At 38.7% G+C, this 20948-nt stretch overlaps 1 long non-coding RNA gene across 1 annotated transcript in view; it reads right to left on the minus strand.

The window, feature by feature from the left end:
- Nucleotides 1-942: 942 nt before the first annotated feature.
- Nucleotides 943-20948, minus strand: part of LOC108502536 — a 68219-nt gene continuing 48213 nt past the window's right edge. Inside the window, exon 3 of the long non-coding RNA XR_001876510.1 lies at nucleotides 943-1035. This is a non-coding gene — a long non-coding RNA (uncharacterized LOC108502536). The remainder of the gene's footprint in view (nucleotides 1036-20948) is intronic.

Below are 20948 nucleotides of genomic sequence, written 5' to 3' on the forward strand. Positions count from 1 at the left end.
CCAAAACATCTGTGAATTTTACTAAGATTACAGGTGAAGGAGCATATATTTTTAAAAATATAAATAATATACCAAATAACTTCAAAGTTATAATTTGGCATGCATAATTCACATTGATACTGATACAGACAAATGTCCAGCTTTCACAATGTCACGACAAAGAAAAAAAAATCACTAGAAAAGAAATATTATGAGCCCATGAGGGAAAAAAGTGTCTTCTAATTGATGACTAAGGAACACCATGTTAGTCAGCATGCAGGAGGGGAAGGGATATCCACCTGCATTAAATTAGTGGGGTTCTTTCACTGTCCTTATTTAACTAGAGGCTATCAATGTAACATTTGGCCAATAAACAGGATGATAATGACTATTCATCAGACTATAAAGCCTCTCACAGGGATATCATGCTGCTAGAGAATGTGTCTTATTTCACAGCTGGTCAATTATGAGTATGACCAAAAAAGGCTTATCCCAGCATCCTCTGGAGTTTCAAGTATTTTTTCCCACTATTTGCAATAACCATCAAATTGGCTTCTTAGTGGAAAAATTCTCTAGTGATTTACATCCTGAGATTCACATCAAATGAACAATACCACTACTATTAGCAATACTAGTAGTATTAGAAATAACATAATAAAGTAACAAATAAATAAAAGAATATTTGCGCAAAACCGGATCTTACGTATCTAAAAAACACTAATGAAACACCCTTTCATTTAAGATTGAATGTGCTGTGAGATTGCCATGCTGAATAAAACAAGGCATTGTTGAAGTAGCTGATTTATTGGCTTAAATGTGTGTTTACTTATCCCCAATGCCATGATGATCCACCAGCAGAAGCACAGCATAAAAGGGGTCTAATTCCTCTGTGGCATAATACAAGTGAAGGAAGGAGCTATAAGGGATTAAATGAGATAAAAACTGTTACCTGCAAGCAGCAACACTAGTCACTGTAAAAGAGATGAGGGCTTCAAACAGGGCACGTGTTTGCCTCCAGATTAAAGGCTGTATTCTTTGAAAGGGTCTCCTTTTGGTCTGTAGAAAGGAAACAGGAGAAGGAGTCAGTCTTCATCTTAAATACTGTCTCGGACAGGAAATGCAGCTTCTACAGAAAAGTTGAGGAACCTCTCATCAAAGCTTAGCTGAAGACATAAAATAAATAAATAAGAAGTCATTCCTTTGTTAGAAACTCCGTGAAAGGGCACTGAGCTCCTGCAGCAAGGCCTCTGATTGCTTTGTTCTTACAAGGGCTAAAACTGTTGTGGTCAGTCCCCAGGGACAGAGTTGTGTTGGATGCAGTCTCCTGTATTTTAAATGGTTAAAATGGCATTTTGTTCCTACAAGCAGATCCCAGATTGCCAAACGTGTTCCTGCTGTGCTTCCCTTGCCTCATTACAGGAGGGGGTCATGCTCATGCTCCTCTGATTTAAATACACAAGTCTTTGCCCTTGAGGTCAGAGGAAAGAGAAGAGGGTCCAGCCAGCTCCTTGCCTTGCCTCCTGTGATGTTGGGCTGCATAGAACAGCTGGAGCTCAAAAAGCCAAAGTACATTTGCACCTTTAAGGGAGATGCAAATTACACCATTATAAAAATCCTTTGCTGACATAACTTTTTCGGTGCTGTGAATTGAATAACCTACGCCAACAAACTGCTTTTAGTCTTCTTGTCAACACTGTTCTCTTGAGCATTGGTGGGGCGTTTTGCTGGGATTATGGGCTTAAATGACAGTTCACCTCATAACAGAGTTGTAGAACTCACCCATCAAACATGTTTTCTTCTGATGGATTAACCATCAAATATATACCACACTGTAAGGAAATGCAATCTTAAATCACATGCCCTCCAGCCAGACTCAGGCTTTGTGCTGTCACAATGGAACAATGCCTAGGAAATGATCCACTTCTTGAAGTAAAAGTAACTCCCAAGAATCATCTCTGAATTACCCAAACTTCAGCAAATAACTGCTGCTTGTATTCTGAAGACCAATAATCACCATTGTAATAAAAAGTTAGTTGTTTATCTTCTGTGCATAATGAATAAAGTACTCATATGACAAATTTAGGTGATATTCCTCCAACACAGATTTCTTGGAGTATTTAACTGGTCATGACCTCTAAGTTTTCACCAATAGCATTTACTAATCTGATCCCTCAGTCCTCAGTAGTATCTTTCTATTAAACATTCCTAGTATGTAAAACATATCCAAGAGCTCAAAGAATTTTTGCTCCAGGTCATATTTGCTCCAAATATATACTGATCAGGTGAAAACATATTAGAGAATATAATTCTCTGGATTAAATATTTTAAAATAAATAACAAAAATGTTTTCAAGAATCATTTGTAAGGGAAGAACAGAAGTTGAAAGAGAGGCAATGCAAATATCTGTATTAACCCAATGGCAAAGTTAAATATAGAAATACTGAGCAAAATAGCTCTAAATCAGAGTTCCCAGGAGATCACGACCTTTGCCTTCTGTGATTTCTCAAAATAATAAGTCTTTAATGGAATTATCACAGAAGACATTAATTTGCCCCACTGGCTCACAGAGCCACAGCATTAAACACAGCAATGACATTGGCAGGGCCCCAGCCTGAGTGATCTGCTCTTCCAAATGGCAGCAGTGATGATTCACTGTGTGCTCAGAGACAGATTATGCCTTGTATACCTGCAAAAATCAACCACAGGTCCTTGGGAGCAACTTGGTCTTTTTATTTCTATTACCTTAAAGACTCTCTTCACAGAATTCATTCAGGCACCTCAGTGCTGTGGCTGCCCTTACTTCAGCTTAGATTTTCTCTAAAGAATTACAAAGAAATAATAGATATTACGGGGAAGTTTTATCATTTTTTCTTAGGAAAAAACCTCCTTGCTGGCTCTTACAGGGATAACATCAGCACAGCCACCATGTAAGCCTGAGATCTCCTCCAGTGTCTGACCAGGGCATCCTGTAGGAATGCCTCAGGAGGAAGCTTCTATGGCTTTTCCCACTTGGCTCATTTATCCTGCAGCGGAGCTCCAGGCACCTGCCTCACACTGCAGGGAGTCTGGGACTGGAAGCCTATTAAAATGTCAGAGAAATATCTTCTTTGTTTATTCACCTTGTTTATTCACCCAAAGGTACACAGCAAAAGACCAAACCAACACAAGTTTGCATGCAGAATGTGCTAGACTAGACCTTTCTTTGCATTCTTTGACAATATGCAGTGTCTGTGCTAAAGCCTCTGTGAAGATGCCAACTATTTTGCTGTAACATGCTCCTGCTGCTCCTTTGAGATATTCTTCATCTCTCTTCTTTCCTGGGACAGGATCTCTCATATTTTTGCATCTCCTCTGCTCATATACTCCAGTTTAAGGTTCAGAAGCCTTGCTAGCCTGGTTAGACCCAGTTCCCCAGGCATCTAAGCATGCTTTATGATGTGATCAATTCATTGCCATGCTTTGTTTTCTCCTTCCTAGCCTTTCCTTATTTACCTCTAGAAAGCTGAACAGGATAACATCATGTTGGTAAAGTGAGATGCATATGATATTTACTACAAAAATTTAAAGCCCCAAACCTGTGGACATTTTCATTTCCTCACTCATAAATGGAATTTAAAAGGTCACTAGATGAAAACAGTTTTTTTAAAAAAGTGACAGATGAAATGACAGGACCTTATAAGGTAAAATGACAGCTATGAAAGGAAAGCTCAAAAAGGAACCAAGAGGGTTCAGAAAAGCAATCCTTCTTTGAAGAAGAAGCTGAAAGAGGGACAACTTTTTAGGAATGGGCAGAAAGAATGATTTCCCAGATACAAAAGCAGTGATGTTATCTCTTCCACACTTTAAATCACAGGGAGAGAAAAAGAAGCTTTCAGTACTCTTGGGAGGTCTGGCAGATTTACATTTTTGGTTTAGATGAGATTTTAACTTCCCAGTAACACACTGATATTGGATAGACTACAACCACACCGAACTATTTTGCTTCCTCCAATATTAAATGCCACGTGAGAATGGAAAGTAATCATAATGGCAGAATTTAGTTGCCTAAAACATTCACACCAGATGATCACATTTAAATGTACTCCAGTTTGTTTCTTTTCATCTTTGGAGGCAATATGTATTGCACAAGATAGAAACACAGTGTAATTAAATACAAATATACTTTAGCTTCTAAAAACAGATATTCCTCATATTTCTCATCATCCTCTGTATTGTTTCTCAGTTATTTCTCTGATTCTAAACCCGCTGCCTGGTGGCTACAAACCCTTGTGCTGTTTGGATATTTCTGTGGTAATAAGAAATTGAGCCATCACAGATAGGATATGCTGAATCTGGCCTGTGTGGAAAGAACATGGAAATACAACAGAAATCAATTAAAGCATATGTCTTTCACAACATCTGAAGATGTTCAGAAAACAAATATAGCTGGTTTTTAGGTCTATATATACTGGGAACATCAGTTTAGTAACCTGAAATGGCTTAGAGGAACTTACTCAAGGAGTTAAAGACAGTTCAAATGGTTATTACTATGAACACAGCTCTTGGAGCAGGTGTGGAGTCCAGCTAAGGTTTACCCTTGGATTATTACACTGTAGGATGTGTGAAGACAACAATTTACAGTGACACTGGTAATTCAAATTCCTGTCTATGTTTTGCCTCACAAACATAAAGTGATGCCACAAATTTTTATTTCCCGATTTGCATCCAGTCAGAGATTATCCTGGAAGTTCTAGTAAGAGGCTTGAAACCAACCCCAGCTAAGGTATCTTTTATGTTTTCAGCTTTTCAAATACGTTTCTTAAATAATTTTTTCCAGTCGCACTGCACAAAGGACTCTAATATTCTTCTGCAACAAAACTAACCTGTTTAAACATAATAGATTTCAAAGATAATGGTGTCTATGGTAGAACTCTTTTTAAACACTCTTATGGAGAGTAAACAAGATCTTGTAGAATATACATATTCTGATTTATTTCTATTATAGTTCCTTATTACTCCAATATATGCCAGAGCTAGTATTATTTGAAACCAACAGAAAAACATCCACTATGAGATGGGCTTTATACACTGATTTTCCCTAGGTCACTGCTTGATATTATTAATACAGAAGTACACATTTCCTTTATGTCTTTCACCAAACACTAAAAGAGGATACACACTAAAAGAGGATATTTCCCATCTCTTTAAGAACTCATGTCCGCACTTAGTCACCTAAAAAATTGGTAGACTTCAACAAGCTCCCCAAGACAGTTTTAAAGCTCTGAGTATCTTCAAATGTGATTTGGCAGTGTCTCAGAAAACAAGAGAATCAGTTCAACCACAGAAGTTGTTTCCATTTATTTTCTCCTTTTTTTTTCCAAAACAGCTTCCACATTGATAGCCCTTTTCCTACTCAGTCCTTGTATCTGTATGAAGAACTAGGGGACAAGATAAGACTATGGACTTCATTTGAGTGTATCATAAGGCTTCTGTGTTTAATTTATTTTGATAATTTTGACAAGATACAAGATACCACATGAGTAGATTCATGGAACTATAATAACTCCTGGAGATTATCATTGTAAGTAATGTACACAAATTTTACATGCTGTACAACTGCCCATGGAATGAAGTTGAGGAACGAGACTGAACTTTTAAATTATTTATAAAAACTCTCACTGTCTTCTGCCCAAGTGATTAGTTCCATCAGTGAACCAGAGATGTATATGCCAGCTTAATCAAAATCTGCTCAGATCAGAGGAAGAGGTTGAATCAGCTGCAATCCCCTTGATATCCTACGCCTTTGGTCCAAGAAGTATCTTGCAGAAGATACAAAAGATAAATATATACTTGCTGTGTTTTCATCTTTTTCCCTGGGATCCCTGCAGTATTTCAGACAGAAAAGTGGGCTGACTGGACTTTTGATCTCACAGCTGACATTATAATTCATACAGGAGGTGGCACAAACAGTCAGCACAAGTTAAAGAAGTGGGGACACTTTTCACAGATTTCCTACAATGAGAATCCCAGAAAAAAATGGGTCCTGTGGCATTGCCACTTTCCTGCTTCTTTGAATTCAAAACCTCCTTTTTACCTACACCTCCGATAGTTTAGATTCGCATGAGTGCAGCAAACTTTGTCAACTTTGGTTCCCCAATGTTCTGAGCAAACAGCCCGTGTGGATTCTCAGCACTACATCTTCTCTCTCTTCAGCACATTGAGAAAGAGCCCACTCACTATATTACACCAATAAGCAAGTCATCCACCTTAGAAGAGTGGAGAAACCACAGCACAGAAAACATGGTTTGAACAAAGCAAGTTCTCACGAACCTGGCGTTACAGAATCAGTGTAACTGCTCAAGAGTTTCCGATTTCCAGCTTTTCCTGAGCTCTTGGACAACAGCAGAACTCTATTTCTCCACATTCGCTGCAGCAGCACACACAGAAGCCTTTTTCCTTTAGAAGTCTACTCTGACTAGACACTTTCTAAAAGGACCAGCAGTTCCAGCAGCCTGATGTGTCGAGCTGTCTGAATGTTGTCACCTTTGTCACCTTCATTTTATGAGTATGAATGTTATCATGGCAGTACAGGGTAACACTGCCACCTTTATTGAGTCCTCCAATAATTCTGTACCAATCATTGATATAGGGGACTAGGTCTTACTAAATCATGTGGAATATGACCTATCTAAGGAGACCATAGTATGCCTTAGGAATTTAGTAATTACATTATTAACCAAGGAAGGTGAGTACACCCTGGTCTGGGGCATCAGACAATGAATGAGAAGACTTGGCTTCCACATCCTGGTCCAACACTGACTTCCAGGGTGAACTTGGAAGAGTCATGTGGACTCTTGATGTTTTTGTTCAATGGGGTGATGCTGTTTTTTTAAGGATTGCAAGGATATGCACAGGAAAGCCTCAGTTATCTTTACAATGTAGGCCAATACAGAACTAAGATGAGAGTTTCTCAGCAGAAGCCTATTAATATCCAGCACATAATCTTCCAAGAAACACCCCCAAATCCACTAATCAGCCTGAAAAGCCATATGGTTCATTTGGGGCCAAAAAGACTCTTTCTGTGTACATGTGTGAATAAGATTGAGTCATACAAGCAGTTTTACATTTCCAGGGCTTGGAACACTTGTTTTAGTTTAGTTTGAAAATAGCTTTACTATTGCCATGCAATCACAAAAATGACATAGGGTAGACTTAGTCTTTAAATGTTGATCTCCATTAAAAGCAATTTTTGCCTTGGTTGAACTTATTTTTCAGTCTGCTGATGACCCCTGTGGGTGTTAATATGATGAAACATGGTAACAGTACCAGATTTTTCCACTATCTTATTTCTTTTACCTCTGCATCATTCAATATATGTCCTCCAGTTGATGCAATAAAGAGAGCCTAGAGGCAATACTGATTCTGATTCATCAGCCTATGTCATCCCAGATAGTTCCAGGCTTCCTCCTGAACAATGTAAGGGTCCTATGGGAAAAAACAGTATAGTCTCCTCCTCTGGAGACATTAAAAACCTGCCCGGACACATCACTGTGCAACCTGTTCTAGGAGAACCTGCTTTAGCAGAGGGGTTGGACCAGATGATCTCCAGAGGTCCCTTCCAACCCCAACCACTCTGTAATTCTGCAAGAGCCATACAGGCAAGCTTGATCCTGACATTCCCTTACTCTTGAATGCTGGAATGACCATCCTTCTAACTCTACTCTTTCGAGTTTACTAAGGAGTTCAACTCTTTGATAGCAGGTGATAGACAGCTTGGTGAACAGATGTAGAAGCTCCTTGTCAGCTTTGTTCCTCAATTCTGGAATTACCTGCATGCAGACAGCCTGAAATGATCTGTTTTACCTCTCCTATGAAATGACCCTCATTACCTGCTGTGGAGAGATTCTACATTCCCTGTGGAATCCGTTTCAGGGCTGCTTAGCTATTGACTGGAAAACATTTGAATCCTCCGTGTATAGTGGTATCACGGATAATACTATTCAAGGACAGCTGGCTATTGGATCCATGTAAGGGCACACTGGGTAGGATGTTTGTTTGCCTTTTTATGCTTTGCAAGTGACTTCCATTCTTTCCCTGTCATTCCTCAGCAGTGAGGCATTTTCTGATGAGTGCAAAACACCCGAGTATCCAGAGACACTCAATAACCATGCAGCATGCAAGAAGAAAAAGAGAAATATTTGAATAACAGAATTAAATGAAACGGCCACTTTGCCTGACAGGGTAAGAAAAACAGGAAAAGGAAAGAAGTGACATCTCTGGTGTAGAATAAAGAGGGGAATTCTTGATATACTTGAATTTTAGATTTCTCATCATCATGCTGGTATATACACAAGCCACTGTGGTCATGAATTGGTGTTTTTTATGGGACGGATTGACTTGTATAAAGTCTGTGCCTTAGTTTCCACATTGTAAAAATTTTGCTTTTGGTTGGATTAAATTCATAAAGCTTTATCAAGTAAGGAATATCTTCTGGGAGAGATGCTTATCTTCACTGGATAAAACATGACTTTTTACAAGGCTCAGTTCCAGCTCTGCAGCCTTGGTAAGTCACATGTAGGAGGGATATGCAACTTGAAAGTCTTCACTGTATTCAGTGGGGCTGATTATGACCCAAATTGTTGGGACAGCAGTAGTTTTATGGTCAGAATAGGACACAGTAGGTCACTGACTGTGTTTACTGAACACTCTCCAAGGGTTCTCTATCTATACAGGGCCTCTACCTTACTGCACCAAACTCTCAGCAAGACCTCTTACTAATAAGGGATTATAGTAATGCTATATTAGTGCTACTATAGCAATGCTGTGTGCTGGTTTATGAGAGAAATTTCTATATCCATTACTCAGTCCTTACTTACTTTCACACTGCAAAATTTCTGTTGTGCTGTTGAAATAGCTGGAGATTGAGCATGGCAAGAAAAAACCACCCCTGTCTATCTGACCCTTGAAAGGAACTGTCTGTGTCTAACAACTCATCAGTCTAAGAAGCTGAACAAATCCTGAAATCCTTTGGAGCAAGTACTAAGTTTAAGAAATGTCTTTGGGCTAAGCAAGGAAGTTATTTGCTCTAGAAAAGTTGAGTTATTGATAAGAGTGATAATGGTATCCTAGGGCCAACTGTTTAAGGGTAAACTGTGATTCATGTGCACTATATGCATTGAGTGAAATGAAAAGAAAATTGCCTAAATATTTATGTTAGTTAATTGTGTTTATGTTAAAAGTTACAGTGTTTGTTTAATATCTTTGCAAAATCTGTAAACTTGGCTTCTGGATAAAGGCCTTCACAATCCTGTTTAGGGTTACAGCCACGTGTTCCTGTCACTCACTCGTAGCACTCCTGCAGCAAACCCAGGCCTGTTTTATTCTCAGGTATCCAGCAAAGTTAACACTGGCTCTGCCTGAAACAGCTACTGAAACATTTCATGCACTGACACAGAAAATACAAACACAGGGGCAGCTTTTCTTCTCTGTGACTGAGAGCAAGGGTTTGGATTTTGAACCCGAGGCTCTTTTATTCTGCTTTTATCTCCCCAAAGGGCTTTTTCTATTTAAATGAAATAAGGACCTTAAATAGAACTGTTGTTTTCTCTGGTTGATGATCTCTCTCCTTGGGCTCAGCTCTGGCAGAAAAAAGGCCAGTTCTAACACACTTGCTGAAGCAAATTTTGAATTAGAGAGACATGAGCACAGCTTTGCCAGTTTGTATCATGAGAGAGTCTGGCCTTTAATGTGGGGCACACTATCCAGACATCATTGTTCACTGTTAACTTCCACTGAAGACCTGGATTTAAAGAGAACCGGCTCAGACACATTCCCTGCAGTTGGTACAACAAGCAACAAACACAGCTTCTCCTCAGACTTCCAGAAATATCTAGTCCTGAAAAGATTTTACTCCTTTCTTGAGAATAATCCCTTCCTTTTTAGCTTAAAACTTAACTGTGTACAGTTCTCATGAAAAAGATAGTAAAAATATTTCTTAAGATCAGCTGTTGTCTTAGGACAGCCTCAGCCTAGACCTTCCAGCTTCTGTTTCTTGGGAATATCCACCATTAAAATATTACAAATCTCTGCTTCAAAGCAGCTAAGGACATTTTAGCGTTCCCAGCAATGCTAAGCTTTGCCATCAGAAATGTCACAGTAAAAATACTGTGGGAAGGGAAGCAAAAGGGGAAGGTTGGGCCAGCACTGGATAGACTTTGGTTTCAAGTGAAAGGTCTGTACATTAATCTGGCATCAGAGTTGTGTATTTCCTGATTTCTACAGCAGAGCAGGTTTCTGCTCAGTACTTGGCTGCAGCAGAGCACCTAAGCATGGGATTAGCATTGAGCAGCCAGTTCAGTGCTAAAATAAACCTGCTCTTCAGGGCATGCCTGAAGGACTACTGCCTTTTTCCATGTGCCCAGATCTTGCTGACACCAACTAAATCGTGTCTGAATAACTGCCACCAAGTCAGGCAGCTGATATCAAGAAGAATTTGATGTGAGTGTGCAAGGTAAAATATGGACTGTGCTAGAAGTTCATATTGATTTTCTACCTATTTTTTCACAAGAGTTTAAATGTGAAAACATGCTGACATTGTTGAGGCTTGTCCTTAACAGGCAAGATAAATTTCAGATTCATTCTATCAGTTGTTTTTTAATAAGAAATGTAAACAAATAGGATCACTTTGCAATGTCCTCGAACAGGATCTTCTGTTAACAGTGATAGAGTGCCTGAGATTTATATTGCTGGTAAATCACAAGTATTTTCTCACCAGACTTTGCCATTTTCAGTGAAACTTATTATTGATTATGGGAGTTGATTTAAATTAGACTTCTGTGCCACTGACATTTAGTCTTACTTTTACTTATAACAGAATATGAAAAAAAATAGTGCTCAGAGGCTCAGATCTGTTGGCATTTGAGCTGACTAGACTGTGTTAATTTTAGAACTACAAAGTTATTAATGCCAACACTGGTGCAAAGAACCGAGGGGAGACTGCCTTTCAGTTCAATGCTGGAGCACCAGTGACTGAAGTCCACAGATTCTGGAGTGAAGGTCAATTAAGATAACAAGTATAAGTGCTTTATGCTTGAAGATGCTGTCAAGTTTCAGGTTTCTAAGTAGACATATACACCCAAAGAAATTTTTGGAAGTATTTTGGTTTCTCCCATGAGCTTCCCAATCTTTCTGAAAATCTTTTTATATATAAATGCTAAAGGTTAATCTCTGGTGATTTTTCTAAATAAAAAATGTAGGGTGGCAAATTCTACACATTACTCATGGTCTGCCCAGTGCACACCATCACACCCAGTGTAATTACCCTCTTAGAGGTGTAGTTAGGTCCAGAACACAATCTTTCAGCAGCTCTGTAAAATCATGGCTGTGCAGAGCACTCTGATGTTTCCCTGGTAGATCATGAATTCCAATTGCTGACTGGATGCATGTGCTATAAACAGATAATGTAATTCCCAGTCTTGAAGGTTCACAGTCCCTGCCAGCATCACACCTAGAAATGGTTTACTGGGAAGGTGAAAGTTATGCTTACCTTGGCTGCTACAAAAAAAAAAATCAAGAATGCTGATTTCAAAAGGCATATTTGGATGGTTGTCTCTAAAAGGATGCTTAATAAGGCAGATGTTTTTCATCCACTGCTGAGTTCACAGTAATACACACTCACTGTCCACATGTTCTCTGAAACCCTAATCATTTACATGCAGCCCTGAAAAGGGGTGCTACAGCCCAAGTGAGTCAAATTCCATCTTGTTGACACAACCCACTTCAGCTGTTACTAGGACAAAAATGTTACTATGCTATAATTAATCTGGGCTGAGATTTAAGAGTGTCATTAAAGTAGTTGCCGCCTCTCCTAAACACTGCATTAGTCTGTAGTAGAGGGCAAAAAGCAGAGCAAAATTAAAATCAAATGCAGTGATAGCTTCCAAACATGAAAAGCAGTCTTACAAACATCAATAATATAATATAATATAATATTAGTATATATTATTCCCAAATCTTCGTTCGGGAAGCCCAGCCATGAATATATTATAAAGCCAAACAAGTGTGTTAAGGGAAGAACTTGGCTTTCTGCACTCTGTACAAAATACATGGTGGCACTAAGAGAAAACCCCTCTCAGCAAAGTTAAATTTGAACTATCAGAATGGAAAGATAAAGTCCTTCAAAATTAAAAGATAATTATTAAATTAAAAGGCTAGATGCCTGCATAAAACCGACCTGATTGTCAGAGCCAAATAAATATGCTCCACTTTTGCCAAAATTCTTCATGTAAAGTGAGAAAAGACTTTCAAACTGCTTTTTGTCTGTTTGTTGGGAAAACAGAACACAGTAACAATACTTGCAAAATTCAGAGGGTTTGAAGTGTCTTGTGCATCAGGACTGAGCTCAACGTCTGTCTGTGAGAAAAGCATTGCAGCTGCCTTAGAAGAAAACCCATGTTTTGGTGCAATAGAAAGGATTTGTGCTAAAACAATAGGAATTAACATTCTCATTTATGATGAACCAATTCCTTATTATAGAAGGAAAAGAAAACAGCCATAAACCGTGTCATTCCTCTTCACTTCTCTAGCTATCACCTTACATTTATTAACTGAAAAAAATATTCATGGAAGATAATTTTTTTCTCCTCTTTTTCAGAGGTCTGAGGAAGCAGAAGCATTAATGGAGAACAAGAGCCAGTGCCTTGGTTTACTCTCCTCTTCCTTGTGCACATGCATCTGCACTGGACAGATTGCTCTGGCATAAAACCAGAGGAAATCCTCAGCAAAATGGAGGAAATTTAATGCTGGGGAAACCTCTGGTTGTCTTTAGCAAGTGGAATTAAAGGGACTTGGTTTTCAATAATGCTCAGAATTGGCAATTAAGGCCTGGACCTTATGAGAATTCAACTCCATTTTTGTCATCAAAACACAGAATCATAGAATATCCTGAGTCGGAATGGACCCACAAGGATCACTGAAGTCCAGCTCTTGGCCCTGCACAGGAAGCCCCGGGAATCCCACCAAGTGCCTGAAATCATTGTCCCAGATGTCCATAGAGGTTCAGTGCTGGTCAGTGGCACGTGAAGTGCTGACCTTTCTCCATCTGATCTAATGCACCCTTGGAACATGGGAAAAAAAAAGATTTGGACTCTGCTTTTATAGGAAATATTTGCTACCATAACTACATTACACAGGACCTCTCACTATCACTGTTATTACTGAACACAGTGCTTCTATCAACTGAGTTGCTTCCTCAGGTTTTTAACAAAATCACCTCTTATTTATGAGAATAGTTTACAGAAAATCAAGTCTTGACAATGGATCAAAAGGTACAACTGTTTTTAAAATCACTCTCCCAAGACAAAGGACTGGTTTTGGAAGGCCCAGAAGCAGGGACTGAAAGTGTGGTTCAGCTTCTCCAGGACTTGCCCCAGGCACACAGCTCCTGAGCAGTGTGGACAGACAGAGCCCTCAGCCCACAAATGTCCTCACAGCTGTGCTCCAAATCTGCAGCCTAAGGGAGAACAGCCAGCACTGATCTGAGTTTCTGATAGCAGGAGCTTTAAGGTGCTTGTGCTAATCAAGAGGAGCAAGCTAGCAATTAGTTAATTGCATTAAAGAAGCATGAGAAAACCTGAGCTGAAGGATACACAGAAAAACAAAGATAGAAAAACGTGGTGATAAAAGACTTTGCTAATCATAAACTAAGAAGCCAGTGATGGGGAAGGGATGAATCCTTGACAAAAGATCTGATAATTATTGAAATTCAGGACAAAACTTTTGGAAAGAGATATAAAAAAATCCAGAATTGAACATTTGCCAAATAAAGAAATTCACGCTGTCCAAGAATGGAGTTTCTGGAAGCAGCCAGCTCTGATACAGTATCTCCTAAATAGAATCCAAAATACTGTAAGAATAGAGAGAGAGGACAGAGAGAGCTCACAAAAACTAACCCAAACGTCAGCAACGTTGCAGCAACCATCTCAAACTAAGGCAATGCCTGGCAGTAGGAAAAAAGGATTGAAGAAATTCAGTGGATGACATCACTTTGGAAATAGTTCTCAGCAGCAGTAGAGGGTAAGGAAAAGAGCAAAACTGCTTCTTTGGAGTAATGGACAACATTGTCAGTGACTGAGACATCACTCCAGAAGCACACAAAATACCCTTTTCATCTAACAGGATATTAGACATTATAGCTATGTTTCATCAGAAAAGAAACAATGCAAGGATAAATAGAAATGAAAGGCTATAAAATAAATACAGATATATATTTTTACATACAATAAAAAATAAGGATAAGGAAGTAACATTAAACGCATAATTTTGTGTTCATTCAGTCTTCTCTTCAGGAGACATCATACCCTTTTCATATCATGTTAGTTATGTTCAGTACCAGAAATGAGACACTTGAAAATACACTATAAATTTAAAAGGCCTAAAATATAGTTCTCTTTTAACCCACGGGACAGAGGAAAATAGAGGTGTGAGACCAGTCGTGCTCATGTAGGCAGGGCTGGTAGAAAACTGCCAAAATAACTGCCCAGCTAGAGCACTGAAGGTCAGATGATGCCCTGCAAATGGTCCTATCAAAAGATAAGTAACAGCAGTGTGATATTATTGTCTGTCACCAGACCATGCTTTGTTCAGGAAGAGCAGTGAGAGCCAAATGGCAGCAGGTATGAAAAAGATACCAAAATCACTAAGAACTGCCAACCCCCAGCTAATGGGGAAACACATAAATAGTCCACGTGATTTGGGATTCAGAGATACTCCACCATCTTTTCTTCTGCTTCCCTATAGCTACAGCCCACAAATGGAGATGTTGACCTAAGACTTCACTCACATAGGTTTATTAGCCCTGAAGACCAATTACAATGGAGGAAAAGCTCACATGGATGCCAGAGAAGAGAAGATTGCAAGGGGCACCAAGCATGGTGCAAACTCCAAAGGTTGAGATAACGGGCCATGAGGGCATGAAACAACCAGATAAACAGGACTGACAGTCTGGTAGTGCTGATTTTCCAAATGAGCTCTCGTGTGAAGAACTGCTCAGGGCATCTCAAAGACTAAATGAACACTCTTAGTGAACTGTAAGCATTCTGAAGTCTATCTTGTATTATTATTATTAGCACTTATATTTGGCACTGAATGTAGTGACCCAGGGACATTAAAAGCTGGGTTTTCCGTGCCCCAAATCCAGGCAGGGTGCACAGACAAGAGGAACAAGGTGCAGAATAAAGTAGAACTCTTTCTAAAAATATATTAAAAGCTAAGCACAACAGACCACATAAAGTAGAGTTGGGATAAGAGGAAAGATAATGGCAGTGGCCACTGCAGTGGTAGGGTATTTTTATTTTTCAAACTAACAAATTACAGAACTGAAACGATAAAAAATGAATATGAAAGTAATGCTATTAAGGCTGGAAAAAACCTCCTCTTTCAATAGCCAGAAAGTTTTGTAAAAGTAGAGGGACTTTGTTACAAATTGCGGGCTCTCTATTTGCTACTCTTAACCTTCCAGGACAGAAATTAGGAAAGGCAGCAAAATAAAAATGAAAGCAAAATTTATCTTCGACATTATTCCTGTTATTGGACTCAGTGGCATAAAAGAGGGGCAACTAAAAAATTGAAAATTCTGAAGATTTAAAAGGTGAATCTTTTACATTATAAAATAACATAAAAAAAAAGCCCAGTCGAGTTTCAGCCTTTGTATAATAGAAAAAGCTCTGAAATTTCAAAATGTTACACTGAGCAACTATTTGCTGGTTTTGAGCAGTTGTAAGACTGAGAGTGCTAGATGACAGCCTCTTGCCTCTCTTACTCTGAAAAAAGTAGAGGTAACATAGGTAATGCAACACAAAGTGGATGAAAAATAGCCACCTCTCACCTAAATAAATTATTCCTAATCCAATCTGAGCCATAGAATTCTTATGTAATTCTAGGTAAGTCACTTAAACCACAGTTTTCCCAGAGGATCTCTTGTTTATAGTCTTGCACAAACTCTGAGTGTTTGACTCAAGGCAACAGAACAGTTATTGGAACCTGCTTTTCTCAAGCTGAATGTTTTTCTTCTTTCTTTTTAACTTTTCAGAAATCTGTAATTTCCTTCTGTTGTTCCCAGGCCTTTTAATCCAATTGGGGGGGAACAATCACTGTAGGATTAACATCTTTACCTGCTTTTGAAGCCCAACTTTTTCCAATCTGATAGAGATATAAAATTTGTCACTGAATATACATGGTTCAATAGCCTCATGTATACATACTTAGTAGACTAATTCCTCCTTGACCAAAAATCATTTTAGACTTCCACTTCAAACAAACAAAAAAGAAGTAAATCTGTCATATTAATTCAGTTCCCTGATCGATCCCTCAGGGAAAGGGCCAGCATTGCTTTTCTTTTAAAAGCTCATAAGATGTGTTTAATTTGGTTCTGTAGTTATTTGTTCAGTATGCAGTGCAAATTTTTCTGGCTACAGACATGGATATGGTAAACCTTTGCCTGGATCAATGTCCAACCTCTTTTAAGTTGTGGAGAAAGTTACTCTCTCATAAAGTTCAGACCTGCCAGACTCAATAACTCTACAAAAATGTTCAGATGAAAATTGCTTCAAGCAATCCTAGTAGAAAGCCAGCACCTCACCCCTAGTTTAAAGTTATGATCCTTATCATAATTAATTCAATAAAGAAGTAATGTACTTCAACCTAGGCATAGAGAATAATTTTCTGTCCTGAACGGTATAAACTTTCAGCTAGGGACGTTTAAACTCTGGACCTGATCTTTTAGAGCAAATAATAAATTACAGACCTAGAGCCTGCAGATTATTGCTGAAGTTGAACCTTCACAAATATGTTGCTACGTCTAAGATGAAAAGGTACACTGGATAGAAGTGATAGAAAGTATAATACTATTTATAAATATAACAAAAAATGTTCTTTTACTGACAAATTAAACACTAAAATTATTTTTGAGCTGTGAATGCATTGAAGAGTGTGATTCCTGTAAGCTGGCATACCTTGGATCTTTAATTTATAACCAACATTTTTCTGCTGATGAAATATAGAACTAATTCAGTGTCAAACAAACAAACACTTTTGCAGATGATGTTTGAAAGATCCGATCTCAAATGATTTAGGTATTTAACTTGTGACTCACCTTTTATTTAATGCTATTGCTCTGCTGGCACCCCTTTTCCTCGCACTCCTGTGCGAAGCAGATCCTGCTGCAGGGCTGTTCTTACCTGATCTGAACCCCCCCAGCACACAGGGCAGGGACTGGCCTTTGCCTGCCCAACTGGAGATTGCCATTCTTTATTCTGGAGAGAAGGATGCCCTGAGCCCAGTGGGATGAGGGAATGCCATAAGTGTAGAGTCAAGTGAACACACTGCAAACCCTCTTCAATGTGCTCTTTGCTATTTTTACATGTGCATTTAGCAGCAAGAAAGGCCTCTTGAAGGGAAAGAACAGGCCCTGGGTGAATGCAGTAAGGGAGAAGAGGTGGTTTTTGGACACTTACCTGAGTGTTCTTTTCCTCAGCTGCTGGCACATGTAAAAGAAAAGAGCCAGTTTTTTAGCAGCAAAGATGCAACAGTGAAGTGGAATGTGTACTTCTTTAAATCTGAGCCTTTGTTTTATCGGCTCATCTCACATTCCATCTCCTTGCATTCAGTCATGTCTGTGCTGCAGTGACAGAACTTGTGCAGTGTTAACAGTTCCAAAACATGTAAGTTGCTTTTTCAAGACATCTTGTCCAAAGCAAATATCCCCTTCTCACTGATTTAGTTTGATAGATAATCTTGATGAGACATACTTAAAGTACACATACTACATTTTTCACATGTAAGAAATGTATTTTTATTGTAATATGAATGGATTTATATGCTGTTTCTACTGTTTTTCCTTACTGCTACCTATATCTATTTATATTTCATTCTCCCAGTTCATATATAGACACAAACCATGTCTCTACCTTTAAACTACTGCAAGATGCAAATTGCAGAACTAGTAGGAAGCATTTGTGTTATAAATTTCTGTTATGTCCAAACACAGATGCACTATAAATTACAACTGTATATGTCATTACAACAAGAGAATATGTGTAGTACCTTGACTTGTAAATGTTCATTGATGGGAAAAATCCCACAGGTGAGGAGGATTCCCTGTTTGGTTTTTATAGAAGTTACTGAATGAGGGAGAGTTTGTGGGATTTTAACTCATAAAAACTCTCTTAATCATACCACAATATTAAAGCAAAAAAGCAAACGAAAAATCTTTAAAAGATGCTTCGGGTAGAATTTAAATTAAATAATTTTCCACATAGATTTTCTGACCAAAAACTGTTGCTATGGATCTGACAGGATAAAACAAAATCACTTTAGTAAGGTTTAAGAGCTTCTCACTTCAATTCTCTGTTGCTAATAATTGTTTTGCAGATTAGCTTTCCTCAACTGAGTAGCCCCTGTGAGTAGTTTATATTATAGGAATTACAACTCTCAAGCTTACTTGTGTACAAGATCAGACTCAGATAATGTCAGTAGATGTTACTCTTTAGAAATATATCTGTATATTTTACTATTTTGAAAGTAACACTCTATGGTATTTCAGGTTCTTTTACGCTAAATTACCTCCCCTTTACAAGTGTCTTAAATAAATTCAAGCTCACATTTGTGCACATACAATCACATAATGTACAAATTTACCCAGCAATTAAAAGAGCAGTTCCAGTGATTGATCAGTTATTTACAGTGTGCACAAACCCAGAGCCATAGGAAGTCAGTCAACACACCAGAGGTTGGTTGCTGTTACAACAAATCCGTTTTTGCCAGAATGTTTGACCAACACTTGCAACCCTGCACCCCCACCTCCTTTGAGTCCCCCTTGGATTGATTAAATTGGCTCAAGATGACACCAATAATTGGCTCAAGATGCCGCTTCGACAGACCCAATGATCCATATCTTTGCATTCCCTAAAATCAGTCCTTTCAGCTCTGTGTTAGATTTAGGATGGTTTACATTGGCTCTGTCACAAACATTTTAATAAAGTCCCAGAGAAACCTCAAACTGGTGACATCATTGGATGGTGTTAAAAAAAAGTTCCACTTTGCTGGTTAGTTGTTAGCCTTTATAATCCGATCAGAACCTTTTTTTCCATCCTATTTTGTCATTCCTTTATAACTCTCTGCAATTAGGACCATAGTATTAAAAAGAAAGAAAAAATAATATTAGCTATAAGGAGAAAACAATTCTAAGTATTTTGACATCAAGTAGTAAATGAAAAAAACCAAGCTCAAACATTTACTGTATCTTAAAGGCAGGAGCCTTAAACTGCTGGATGTATCATTTTTGAAGTATTAGATGAATTAATTACAATGAAAGTATTGTCTGTTCTCACGAGACTATTGTATAAAATAAATAATGTTATCAAACTCACTGGAAGGGCTAATACTCATTAAACTACTTTTAGAAAATAAATTGCAAATTCTTCAGTGTGTCCCAAGACTACACATATGCCTCAGTTCAGCAAATGCACACAGGGCCTGATCCTCCTGTAGGTCTGGGATGGAGAAAGGCAAAGATGTCCCACCTCTAGCAGAGGAGCACTGCCAGTTTGAGGTTTGTGGCTGCTGAGACCCATCCCCGTGCTAGTTGTCTACTTCTCCCAGGATGTATGGCTTTTTTAAAAAACAGCATTTTCAGCTGTTAATTCACATCCACCTCAAGAATGGAGTTGCTGAGAAGCTCCACAACACAGGCACTCCTGTTATCTGATATCTGGGCTCCTTGAGCTTTCCAGTTTTTTGAGTTTAAACAGATGACAGTCCTTGTGTCATCAGATGTTATTACTTAATTACTTCTAGCAGTGGACTTTATATAAAAAGGTTACTCTGAGTATTTTTTTCCACAACACGCTGGAAAATTTGACGTGCTTTTCCTTTTCAAACTCTAAGGCTGATTTCATGTCCTGAATTTCCATACTATTGTCCTTAAAAATATGAAAATCCCAAGTAAGGGAGAGCTAAAGTCTACACCCAGTTTAAAGCACAGGAACAGCCTGCATTGCCAGGTGCCAGGATTTCCTGTGATAACTAAATCTTATTTATAATACACCAGCATCCTGACACAGAATCACAGGCGGTCAGACACTGATGCTAAGTGCTGTCCTGACATGTGGTAGATGCTCCAAGCCCTCATCCAACCCTGGATCACTGGAAATCAAAACAGAGTAGGGCAGTGGAAGAGGGAGCAAAGAGATAGGAAATGACTTGTTTAAGGTCAGCAGCAGAGCCAGCATTTGAACCTGGTCTTGTACTCTGTCTGGTGGGGCATCAGCAGCAAAATTCCCTGCACCAGACTTGGACGCTTGTTCACACGAAGCAGAGGGCACTCAACTCTTCCCAGCCAAGGAGCCCACGGGCATTTCAGGGCATTTCCTTTATCCTCACTGTGTTTGCACAAAAGTGGGAGCAAAACACAACCGGGATCCTGCACTAAAATCCCCGTGCAGCCACAGGCAAGAGTGGTCCTTGCACTCACAAGGTGTTGGAGACCAGGAGGTGGCTCGTTTTGCCTCCGTTCTTTACAAAACAAACACTTGGGTCCAGATGCTTGGCTCGTGAGAATCAGTGTCACCACATTATCATCCTCAATTTACACTTCTCACCAAGGAGAAGGGAGGCCTGATTTCTACAGTCAGCTCGAGCTCCCTTCAAAAATCAAACACAAATAAAAGGAGCTTTGCTATCAAAACACAGAAATATTTATTTTTAACACGTTAGTTAAAAACCTGATAGTATGCTTTAATGATCTAAAAAAATAAACTGGCTTTCAAAACTATATCAGCTTTCTCAACAGATAGAATGCTTACAAGCACTATAAAACCATATTGATACTGTTGCACAAATATTAGGCAAGTATAGATAAAAGTATTGTTTTTCTCATTCTGCTCTTTTCCAACATTCTTTACAACACTGAGGTAAAATACAAGTAGTTTTAGAAA

Source organism: Lepidothrix coronata, unplaced genomic scaffold, assembly GCF_001604755.1.
Source record: "Lepidothrix coronata isolate B3197 unplaced genomic scaffold, Lepidothrix_coronata-1.0 Scaffold120, whole genome shotgun sequence".
NCBI classification, from domain to species: domain Eukaryota; kingdom Metazoa; phylum Chordata; class Aves; order Passeriformes; family Pipridae; genus Lepidothrix; species Lepidothrix coronata.